This window comes from Oryzias latipes, chromosome 2 (assembly GCF_002234675.1).
Source record: "Oryzias latipes chromosome 2, ASM223467v1".
Lineage (NCBI taxonomy): Eukaryota > Metazoa > Chordata > Actinopteri > Beloniformes > Adrianichthyidae > Oryzias > Oryzias latipes.
The window spans coordinates 3053479-3065599 of record NC_019860.2 but is presented as its reverse complement, the minus strand read 5'-3'; positions in this window follow the sequence as shown (position 1 = coordinate 3065599).

Here is a 12121-nt window from a genome sequence, read left to right as displayed (position 1 = left end):
ACTTATTTGCACCTCTGTAGGACACACACATTGAGAGGGGGATGGTCACATTGTTTTCTGTCTCCTGCCCCCCAGACTGGATGGGGTGGCTGACAGGTGCTTGGTGGCATCCAGGGGATTGTGCCCCTAACATTGCAGCTCTTTTCTGACATGGTGAGGGAGTCCACCACATCTGAGCTGGATGGACCGTATCCCAGAGGAGTAGGTAGGGCCCCTTTTCTTGGCACACCAGGGCACCAGAAATTGGTTCCATCATTTGTCACAGCAACTAAAGCCTGGTCTAGTTGCTGGTCTAGGCTGGCCTGGCTCTCGGTTCCCTGGTCCTGTCTGCGGCCTCTGCTGGTCGCAGGTGTCCGCCTTACCAGTCGGATGGTCGGTTTCTGCCACTTTCCCCGGTTTGTCCTTCGTGGGGCTGGCGGGCAGGTTGCTCGGGGTGGCAGTGTGTCTGGTTATCGGTGGTTCCAGCCTGCCTCTGCAGGTGGGGACGGGTGGAGGCTCAGGTTTCTCGAGTGGTGCGTGACTCTCATCTTGGCATAGGTCTCGGTTTGGAGAATCAAATTCCTCTGGAAAAATATAAAACTAGCATTGCTGCTTTGTTGAGCTTCGCATTAGCGGCTAAAGCTAATGCTAAAAATGTAATAGGAAGTGGAGGACTTAAGGTCAGGACAGTATATTTTATATATTTTAAAAATTATTTTATAGTCTACGATGGAAAGTATAAAACTAGCCATGCTTCTTTGCGGAACTTCACATTAGCAGCTACAGCTAATGCAAGAAAATTCAACAAGAAGTGACGCACTGAAGATTGAGTAAAATATTAATTATACCTATAAAATGAAAAAAACTACAACAGTTTGCAATGGAAATATAAACCTAGCATTACTACTTTGTCAAACCTTGCGTTAGCGGCTAAAGCTAATCCTGAATGTTTGACAGGAAGTGATGGGACCTAGCTTTAGTAAAATAGGAATTATAGTCGTAAAATGACCGAACTAAAACATGTCCTTTTATAATTTGCGATGGAAAGCTGAAATCTAGCATTACTATTTTGTGGAACTTTGCATTTACTTCTACAACTAATGCTAAAAACTTTGACAGGGAATGAAGTACACGAGGTATGGAAAATAAAACAGGGACAATAACTTTAAAAATGTTAAAACCATTACAATCTTTTTTTTAGTCTGTGATGCGATGTATACACCTAGCATTGCAACTTTGTGGAACTTCTTGTTAGCTGCCAAGGCTAATCCTCCAAAATGTAACCAAAAATAAATTACCCATAGAATGAAAAGTACAAACGTAGTAAAAACGGTAAAATGTAGAGGGCCACAAAAGTCCGTACTGACATAGGCATTTGTTATTTAAGTTGGGACAGTATTTTTTTATCTTTTTGGACTATAGAATCAATGACCGTCTTCAGCCGCCCTTTAGGCTATGCTAACAACACCCTCAGCAACCTGTGTTCAAGTTGCAACTTCCAATGAAAAGTTTATGAAAACATGCGTATATGCCCATTTTGGGCTAATGCATCAAAAACTCGTAGGTAAATGCGCTACTATTGGGTAGTGACAGTCTAGTGTGAATAGCGTATGCTAAAAGCTTGTTCAAAAACCAGCATACGTAGCATTATTTGTCTAAGTTGTTTTCTTTTATTTTCCTGATTCCTAATTTGCTCAGATGGAGGCACACACTCTAAACTTTTCAGCATCAGCTCCGCCACCTTTTCTCCGCCTCACCCCCTGACTCCTCACCTCCTCTCGGATGACAGCCGGAGCCGTAAATGAGTGAGCTTCCACCTGACAAGCCACCGAGGAGCAAGAGGTGGTGGGCGGGGGAGCGGCTGAGATGAGTAAAGGTATACTGGCGGCGGCAGCGGCGGGCGGTGGTGCTGGTGGGTGGTGGGGGCTGCTATTTTAGACCTTCTAAGGAGCTCATTAGGCAGAGATGTGATCAGCACGCCTCCGCTTAGGTGATGCTACCGGCTTCCGCACCTTTGCTTGCCACACCACGAGCGAGTGAATTTTATTCACTGTCAAAGGAAGAGGATGTATGTGTGTGTGTGGTTGTGTGTGTGTGTTTGGCAGGTGGGAGGAAGCACACTTAGCCAACAGGCCCTGGCCCCCCCCTCCACCCCCCACCCCAACCAACTTCTCCATTTCCCAAAAGGCTCACCTCGATTTTCAATTGTCAGACTTGTTAGCGAGTCTGTCTGACATCGGGGCCGTCAAGTTATCGGCTGGATTGCACTTTATGACGGGAAGTATGATAATATTTTTGCTTTTCTTTCTTTAATTCCCTTCAGCAACCACCCCCCCCCCCACCCTCACCTTCTTACCCCCCCCCCCTTCCCCCAGCCCTGTTCATTGTTCGACTTCACTCGCCTCGCAGCTCGTTTGGTATTCCCAGCAGTAGGGATCACGTGCCGGCGGAGACGTTTGACGGACGTCTTCTTCTACCGGTTGTCCCCCCTGACGACACCCGACGACACCGCGTTCCTCCATTACAGCTGGCTTTTGGAAACGTGTAAAAAAAGAAAAACACACACACACACACACCTGCTGGATAAGCCGCCGCTGCCAGGAACGGCGTCGAGGGCAGGCCGTGTGTGCGCAGAGCAGATGTACCAGACAGGAGGAGAAAAACGAGGGGGAAAACTCAACTGTGTTTTATTCGGCAGACAGCAGAGAAATACACGCCGGATGTCTAAATCTACCTTTGCTACACAAGCACAATTGGAAGATTACACGGGGAAAAGCCAGGTAGACGAGAAGACAGGTTAATCAGGTTTAGAGCAGGTGCTTTTGCCTTTGAGGGCACGAATTCCATGACATTAATCCACCTTAAACCTTTGGAACTAATGTAATCTAATTAAAACTTGCTGCACATAGGAACCATTTTGAATGCATTTGACTCAGAAATCTGTGCCAGGTAAGTCAGGAAGTGCAACAATTTAGCTCAATTCTACTGCTATTGAACGAAATAAACCAGATTTTTCACTGTCAAACGTCAAATGGGCAACCATTTCAAGCCACCCTTGTTGGAAAGAGTCGACTCTTTATGGTCGTCCTAGAACGGACAAGGCCCCAACAGGCAAAGCCAACAAGATGACGGATGGGTTTCCTGATTGGTCTTAACATCATCCGTCCATCCAGTGCTCAGGTGGTTCTCTAATAAAAGTTGATTAAATCCGCTTGGGGACCTTCATCATTGAGAGGTAGCGGCAGAAGCAACGAAGGTCTTTGAGGATGTCGCTGATAGAGGTGATCATTAGTCTACTGGAGCTTTCGTTTTAAGGATTTCCCATTAAAAATTGCGTTTTCTACTATTTGCAGTATTAGTATTAGTCATAAATTCTGCAAGTTATCGCCATGTAAAAAGACGAGTTTGGTCTGTAACGTTCATCATAGGTAGATGAAAAGAATCCAAGAAAATTCCATTTGATGTCATCTCAGACAAACAAACAATTTCGTCTCCACCAGACATGTTACTTATTCGTTAACCCTTGTGTTATCCTAGGCATGTTAACATTGGGAGTTGGGTCATCTAGACCCCACAAGACAGTGCGCTGATCCTTTTTTCTTCAATGATTTGTGAACCTCCCTGGTGTCCATGGATTACATGAAATCTTTCCACCTTTATCCACCTTTGTCATGGTAGGGAGAACACGTCAATGTAAGGGTGGGGTCATCTAAGATAGCACAAGGGATAAAAAGGCTTTCGTCACATGGACCTGTACGGGTGCTGTGGGTTTTTGGGTTGTCCATTACCCATAGAGGGTCTTGGCCATATTTTAAAGGGAACACAGGTGTGTCTTGCAGTTACCTTACACTTGTATGGACACCCTTAGGGGATATAATGGAAATGGCACATGCTACTATCGTGTATGTGGCCTTAAGTAAGTAAGTTAAGTAAGTTGCACGCAGTTATGACGTACAGATGCTGTCATTGGTGTCTCTGTCCGTTGTGTTGACTCAACAAATAGAACGTTCATTAATCAATTGGAATGTTTATATTTCCCCTTTCCTGTCTGAGTCTGATGTCCGTCCCTCCGTAATTCAACGCTAGCTTTACGCAGGGGTTCTATTTCCTGTCCCTTGACACGTCTATGTCGTGGCAAAAAGCTGGAGAAATGGGAAATGGTTTCAAAATAAAACTTAATTTGTACTTCCAAATTAAAAATGTATAAAATTTGATTTCATATTTAAGGTGACGTGTCCACGCGATAACGCATGCTCACACCACGGCTCAGATAAGAACGAGTAAAGCACTGCAGCTGCACAGCAGTTAATGCATGTAGAACCGACCAAAATGCTATCGGCAAAGCGGGTCAACGTTTTGCAGAACCTCCCAGCAATAGATTCTAGTTCAGCGACCTGATGGATCAGAGTGATGTGAATAATGCTCTGAAAATAGGCCAACATCGTGGCCATGACCGTTACCAGTTTACTTCCGTGTGTGAGAAAGTAAACAAATGTAAACGAAGCATCTTCGCCACAATAAAGCAACTTTCCCCTCATCCGGTCACGTTGCCTCATCATCACACTTTTTTGTTTCTGGAAAGAATTGGTGTTTTAAAGTACTGGAGAAGCTACATTAAGAAACGTTGAAAATAAACACACTTTATTTTCTTAAAGCATACTTTTAGAACTTTATTGGTCAAGGACCAACAACTGAGCAAACAGATTAGAGCTGAAGGCTTTTTGTGTTGGACAGGTTTTACTATCACAAAAAGAGGTTATATAGCTTCAAGAAACTAGAGTGTAGATTTGTATAAACCCCTTTTTGTCGTATTATTTTTTATTTATTTGTTACATTTAGTGTGTGTGGGGAGGGAGAGGGGAAGAATGTGAGGGGAGGGTGGAAGAGAGTAAAAGGAAGAAAGGTGAAAAGGTGGGGGATACAAGCACTGATTTGAATAAGTTATTAATTTAAGCTGTAACAATTATACCAGATCTGCTGGAAAGACGAATGTTACATCAAAGGTGAAAATCTGACACTAAGATGAGCGAAAAAATATCTGTCCATCAATACACTGTAGGTAAGGAGGAGGGATGAAGCAGACAGGGAGTGTGGCAGTGTGCACGTGCACGTGGGGGTGGAGATACATGCATGCTGCCGACGTGAACCGTGTGTTCATAAGGGGAGCCAGATCCTACCCAGCCAGACCAGCCAGACCAGGAGAGGGGAGGAGAGCCCCCCAGGCCAGAAGCCCCCCCAGCATCCGGACCCAGGCAGCCCGGGAGGGGAGGAGGAGGGGACCGCCCACCCCACCAGCCAGGTACAGAGAGGGCCCCCCTACAGGGGCCCCCCCAATGCCCAGAGGCACAAGCGAACCCAGTGTCCGGCCCCCAGGCCACGAGACAGGAGCGCTTAGCTGTACCAGGCGGCAGCCATGGGGGCCACCGGGCGCCGGACACCGAGACAAAGGCCAGGGACGAAGCCAGGGCCCCCGGAACCCATGAGCCGGCCACCACCCGACCAGCGCCCCGTCTCCGCAAGCCAGCCCAGGCACGCGACGTTAGCAACCCAGGGATCGCCACGCACCCACAGCCACCCCCCATAACCCTAAAACCCTACGCACTACAACCCCCCCCCCCCCCCCCCCCGCTATAATATCTGAATGAAGGATGTTTTTGGACTGTGAGAGGAACCCGGAGAGCCCGGACAAGACCCAAGCAGGCAAACTCCAACACAAAAAAGACACCATGGGAATTTGAAAGCCCCCACCCCCAGTAAATTTCAGAGTTTGAGCATCCAACGGTTTAATCAATGGGTTCCAAATATTTGGAAAAGCTGTTTTGCTCTGTGGCTGCCATCTTGGTTTTTTTATTCTGTTTCTTCTTGACAAAATAAAAAAGTTCTCCGCTTTGAAAAAACAAAAAAAAAACATTTTATGCTTTTATTTATTTATTTTCATTTCACAACAAACAACTCCGACAATGGACCAAAGTGGGACACTGCTGGGGAGAAAAATAGATTTTCAGTTCGGCACAAACGCTATTATCCACGGCAGGTTTGTCTTCCTTGGCTCATCCTGAGAGCCGCCCCCCTCCCTTTCACTGCTTCTACAAACCAACAAATACATTTTTTTTGGTGCTTTTTTTTTTTTTAGCAAACAGATCAGGAAAACACACAATTATCTTTAAAAGTGGAACAGATTTTTATTAAATTAACCTTATTAGGGCATTACAGTAAGCAAATGCCAAAAAAACAGAACTTCCTCATTTGCATCAAGATAGATTTTTCAGGTCGGCTGCACAATTTAATTAAAGAAAAGATTAAGAATCATTAACTGAGCTGCTCTACCTTGCAGCGGTGCTGGGCATACATGTGACTCAGGTTGACACAGATGGTGGCTCCCTAACTGTTGAATCTCCGGAACCAAATTGGAAAGATCCCATCAGTTTCCAGGGGTGGAGGAAAAGTGAGTGTGGTTTTGTTAAATTTGTATCAGTGCGGCCGGGATTCTGCATTCCATCTGAGAGCCCGGCATGACGTGGATTATGTACGGTGGAGGGACGGGTGGGGGGTCAGGGGTGACCCAGGTGGTAGGGCGGGGGTTGTGGAGCTTTTGTGGGATGGATTTGTGATCCTATCAGGCAATGAAATTGACCAAATCAAATCCAACTTTATTTGTATAGCACTTTTTACAACGCAGGTCACTCATAGTGCTTTTCACATGGTATGTTTACCAAAATGTCGTGATGTCAACCACAAAACAACTCTTCTAAATCTGTAAACAATGTAGTAGTCCATAAACATAAACGATAGCGAATGTTGGTTAATTTGCTTAAATTTATGGTCCAGGACTGCAAGGACCATATTGTTTTTAAAATTCTAGTACCAAGTGAAAACGATTTATTGACATAAAGAATGACCCATCCGGCCCCAAAAAACAATGACAACACGGCAGGAAAAAATGTCAGCAAAATGAATCTTTTATGCGTTTGAAATAAATAATTCAAAATCTACAAATGAAACCAAAACCAACGTGTCAGGGGAGTTTTGAAATGATTATGGGATGGCCACAGAACATACAGCTTGGCGGCCATATTGCAGCAAAGTGTAATATTTTGCGATTTTCACGTTTTCACAAAAGAGCAAAAGTTTGTCGAGTGCTCTTCTCGAAATTTCACACACCACCAGGTTAAGTCTAGAACCATATCAAAAGTTTTGTCGACCTCTGACCACTGGAAGAGGTCGACATTGTGAACTTTAAAGAAGGTCTTGTTTAATCCTTTTTACAAATTTCTACCCCTTCTTGGGTTTCTTAATCCTAACTACTCGAGAATCGTTGGAAAAAAATTCTCACAAATATGACGATAAAGTTTATCCGGGGTCAAAAGGAAATTCCATTTATACTTAACCAGCCTGGTGGTCATTTGGGGAACTGCAACACTGGTACTTCCTGGTTTGGTTCGACGGGAAGTGGAAGGTAAGAACTTTAGCTTCAGTGTTGATCTTCTTTCGACTAGCGTAAATCTTCAACCATTTACGCAATTAACGTAAGTCGAGAGAAAATCATTGTTGCGCTAATATGCATTATTTAAATGCAGGGAAGTGATTATGCCAATAGCGTCAATCAGCAGATTCACGTTGATCGCGTAAACGGTCGTAAAGTTATGGTGTTGGACGTCGCTGGCAACATCTCCATTGTTAAAGGGTTTATTGTGTTTACCTGGTAACATTTAAATTTTTCAACCTGACATTAACAGGAAGTGTTCCTTTTTGTCACCATGTATGTTCGTCTTCTGAGCGCCAAACATGAGTTCCGATGATGATAACCCTGCACACGTTGGCATGACAGCAAAACATAGTGGGTGGAGTCTTTTGACGAAATCCCACCTGCTTCAAGTTGTGTCAAACCTTCGTACACTGCAGCCCAACAGCTTTGCGTTAATTCTGTCCTCTTGGAGTTGCATGAATATCTGAAGCTACGTACACACCATATTTTATCTGAAGATGCGCAAATGTGCACATTTTGGGGTTCCGTGTTAAAAACTCTCATGTTTAAGCATCGCTACGCAAGGTATTATGTCAATGGGCTCTACCTACAAAATCATTGAACGCGTGTTTAAAGTCAAACCAGTTGAACTTTGACCAATCTGAGACTCGGATGTGGTTGTGACATATGGTTTGTGTCGGCTGGAATTAAACAACACCATGTCTTTCATTCATTTCCTGTTTTGGAAACAGGCCGACTGTAGGTATTTGCAATAGCAAATGGGGTAGCGACAGTCCGGCGTGAACATTGCACGCTAAAAGCTCGCTCAAGAACATTTAGCGCTATCTTGGACGTGCGGCACGCCTATAACGCAAACAAGAGTCAATATTTCTCATTGTTTGACCTTTTTATTTATTCTTCTTGGTAACGTTCACTGTGATGGAACTAAGACGGCGGTCACAGGTCTGACGCACACCCGACTAATTCGGGCGAAGAGGATTTGACGGTTCACTCCGAACACCGCCGGCTGAAGGAATTTGGTATGCAAGCGCCCGGGCTGTGTTGTTAAAAGTGCGTGACGGGGACACAGAGTGTGTGTGACGGTGGTACGGGGGCTGGAGGTGGGACGGGGGGTGGGTGGTGGTGGTGGGTGGGGGTGAAGTTACACATCCAAACCCCCCTAATCCTCTTGCTTTCGCCAAAATGACAAATGCAGGAACCGAGGCATAAAAGAATCACTCATGTATGGCGCACTTGAGTATTTCTGCAAGGCACCTGCATTGGAATGAACAGATACAAATAAATACAAAATAAATGCAAGGAGGAGGGGGAGGAGTGGAAATAGGACAGAGGGGAAGAGCGGGAGGAGGAAGAGGAGAAGGGGGGGGGGGATTACTAAGAAGCTTAAAAGAGTCTTCGGCATTTGAATGCAATCAAGCCCCATTGAAAGGATACCAGGTGCCTGGCAGGTGGAGAGAAACAGATGCGCCGGCGTTGGCAGCCTCGGCGGCGTACAGGTGTGAAGGATCCAGCTTGCTCCCTAATTACTGCTTTAAATGCTTAATTTCTGTGTTTCAATATTGATTGCTACCTTTCTGCTCCTATTTCCCCACTGAGTGTTTGCAGGAAGGCCGCCGCCACCGCCACGTATTCTTATTTTTCTTCTTTTTTTTGTATTTTTGAACAGAGCCAAACAAATCCCGGCTTTTCTCCCGGGCGTCGCTCGTTGTTCGTGTTTGGATTCCTTCCCAAATCGTTCCTGAGTGATTAAAGCGGGGGGGTTAAGGGAGTGTGTGTGTGTGGGGGGGTGTCTTGGTTATTTGAAGGCAGGGCAGCATCCTGCCCCCCCTCCCCTCCCTACCTCGCCCACACACCTCCCTCGTAGATTGGATCATATACTGGTAATGGGACGCGCAATCAATGGTCGCGTATCAATGCCAAAAGGGGCCTCCCCCGCCCACTTCTCCTTTCACTGGATCCAGATGGATCTTTATCTGCTGATGGATTGATGAAAATCTGCCCCCCATCCACACACCTTTAAAAGCAGAACCCTTCGAGTCCACTTCCCCCCCCATCCCACCACGCCGTGGATGGCGGGACCCACCGCGGCGGCTCCCTTGCACCCCGACAGCTGCCTATCCCAGGTGGCCTGACATTTGAGTCAGTCAGATTAGATGGACGGTGTATGAAGTGGGGGTTGTGGAGGTGTGGGGGAGCAGTTTTGAGTATGACAGGGGGTGGGGGGTGGCCAGGACCCTTAACTTAGTGCCAGGTCTCTTTGCAAGGGGGCACGGTCCCAGGGGGCGACCTGAGCTGTGGATTTGAGGCCAGATGGCTGGTCCCCACAAAAATGACCCCCCCCCCACACACACACACACACCACCACCCCCAAAGGAACCCTTCTTATTGATTTAGAAGGGTAAACAGAGAACCTGGCTGCTAGACCTGCATGGTTGCTCATCTCAGGTTATCTAACCCCATGGGGGGGGGGGGGGTGACGTCAACAGAACTGGCGAATGGTGATGGCATATGAATAAATCTTGGGCTGGGAAGCAGGTCATACTTTCAGAGGCCTACCCCCCAACATACACACTTTTATTTTTCCATCTTTGGAGTCAAATTGTGAGACGTTCGGGAGGGTGACATGGGCATAAATATGGATGCGCCCCTCCGAGTGGATCTCTTTGTTGAAGGCCATTAGAACAGGTTTTAAAGCAGCAAATTCTGCTGTCTGTGGTCAAGTTTGCCACCAAATGCATCATTTTCCCTGCAGTCGACATGGTTTTTTACCAAAATCCAAGTGAATACTTGGTCTTCAATGGAGTCGATTGACCCAAGAATGATAAATTTGAGCTTTGTGAGATATCAGTTTTTTCAACTGATCCAAAATTAGATTCTAGATTAGCGTTTTTTTTTTTTTTACATTGACCAAAGAAAATGAAATTAAAAAGTGACCTGGAAGTTAGTTTGATACCAATAAAGGTTTGAGTAAGTATAATCTAACTGTGGTTATTTTAAAATATGATCGAATTTCTGCTCATTTTCACACCCAATTCACCAAATGGCACTTCATAAATGTTATAATTTTTAATATATAAGCAATTATTTAATTCCATTGAGGATAAAAGATGAAAAATGGAAATTTGGATCAAAATTTAAAAGCTTATAGAAATTTCTACTGCTTTTATAGCCTCTGTGGGACCATGAGGTCTTTTACAGATCTAAAATTTGTCAAACTTACTTTTAAAATGCATTTAGTTCATATGCTTTTAATTTGAAAGGTCAACTTCCAGCTTAAAGCTAGCTAAACGTTAAGTTCACGTCAAACTTAAGGACATTTGTTAAAATTTAACTCCAATTAGAAATATTTCTAAATTTCTAAATTTCTAAGTGCTAAAAAGCTGGAACGAATTTGCTTCGATTTTAAAAGATAAACTACCAAATAATCTTAAATTTCTCTAAATATTAGCATAACTAGCTCTGCGTTTTTATTTTACAAGTTTTGAAGATAAACTATCAAAGAAAATTTAAATGTTCCCAAAGTTTAGCTGACCTAGTTAGCTAAAAAGTAAGCACATATGAAGCTAAATCTGATTTAGACCAGAAAATTTGGTTAAACTGGTTTTACTGTGAATAAATTGAGAAAAAAAGTCCAAGTTTCTTTTGTTTTTCAGATAAAATAACTTTTTAAACACGAAGCACTTCAGTGACTAATCTATTAGCACTTTTCTCTAAGTGCGAAAAAGCTAGAAAGTATTTTCAAATTTCTCTAAATATTGAGTTACCTAGCTAGCTAATTTTAGCTAAGGATGTTCTTTTTTTATTTTTTAACAAATTTTGAAGATAAACCATCTACAAAAAATAAACATTGGCAATTCTTGCTAGCTAAAAGGTAAGCTCACATGAAGCTAAGGTTTTTTTTTTTAGACCAGCACATTTGGTTTGGGAAGGAAATAAGATAAAGATCCACACCCATTTAAAGTTTGGCTACTTTGGTGACTGAAGGCTGTATCACACATCCACTACTTATATTTTTCACGCATTAAATGTCTGTCTTTCTTGATCCGTGTGATATACATCATACGTAAGTGTTTCTTGCGTTCGTCATTTGTCGATGTGCTCAGATGTACGACGAGGGTTTCAGCCGATACGTCTTATTTGATTTTGAGCTGTCCAAAATTTTTGATCGGTTGCAAATAACACAGTTTACGCATATTTTACGTGGTTTATGTGCAATTATTACTAACATGTCTCGTCATTGTGAATGATTTTTGCCAAATGCATACACAAAAGTGTGGCTTTTCACAAACGTTCCGCTTATGTCTAATGGACTTTTTACTCATGTGCCACCGATGTATAACTTTTATATTTCGTTTACGGCGCACAGATCACGTTAAATTGTTAATTGACGTACAAATCACTTACGAATTCCGTATAACCCTTGTGCTATCTTATGACCCCACCCTTACATTGACATGTTCTCCCTACCAAGACAAAGGTGGATAAAGGTGAAGAGGATTTATAGTAATCCATGGACACCAGTGAAGATCACAAATCATTGAAGAAAAAAGGTTCAGAGCACTGTCTAGTGGGTCTAAATGACCCAACTCCCAATGTGCCTAGGATAGCACAAGGGTTACAGTCCAGCAGACGAGCGTCATCTAGACGGAGTTGGGG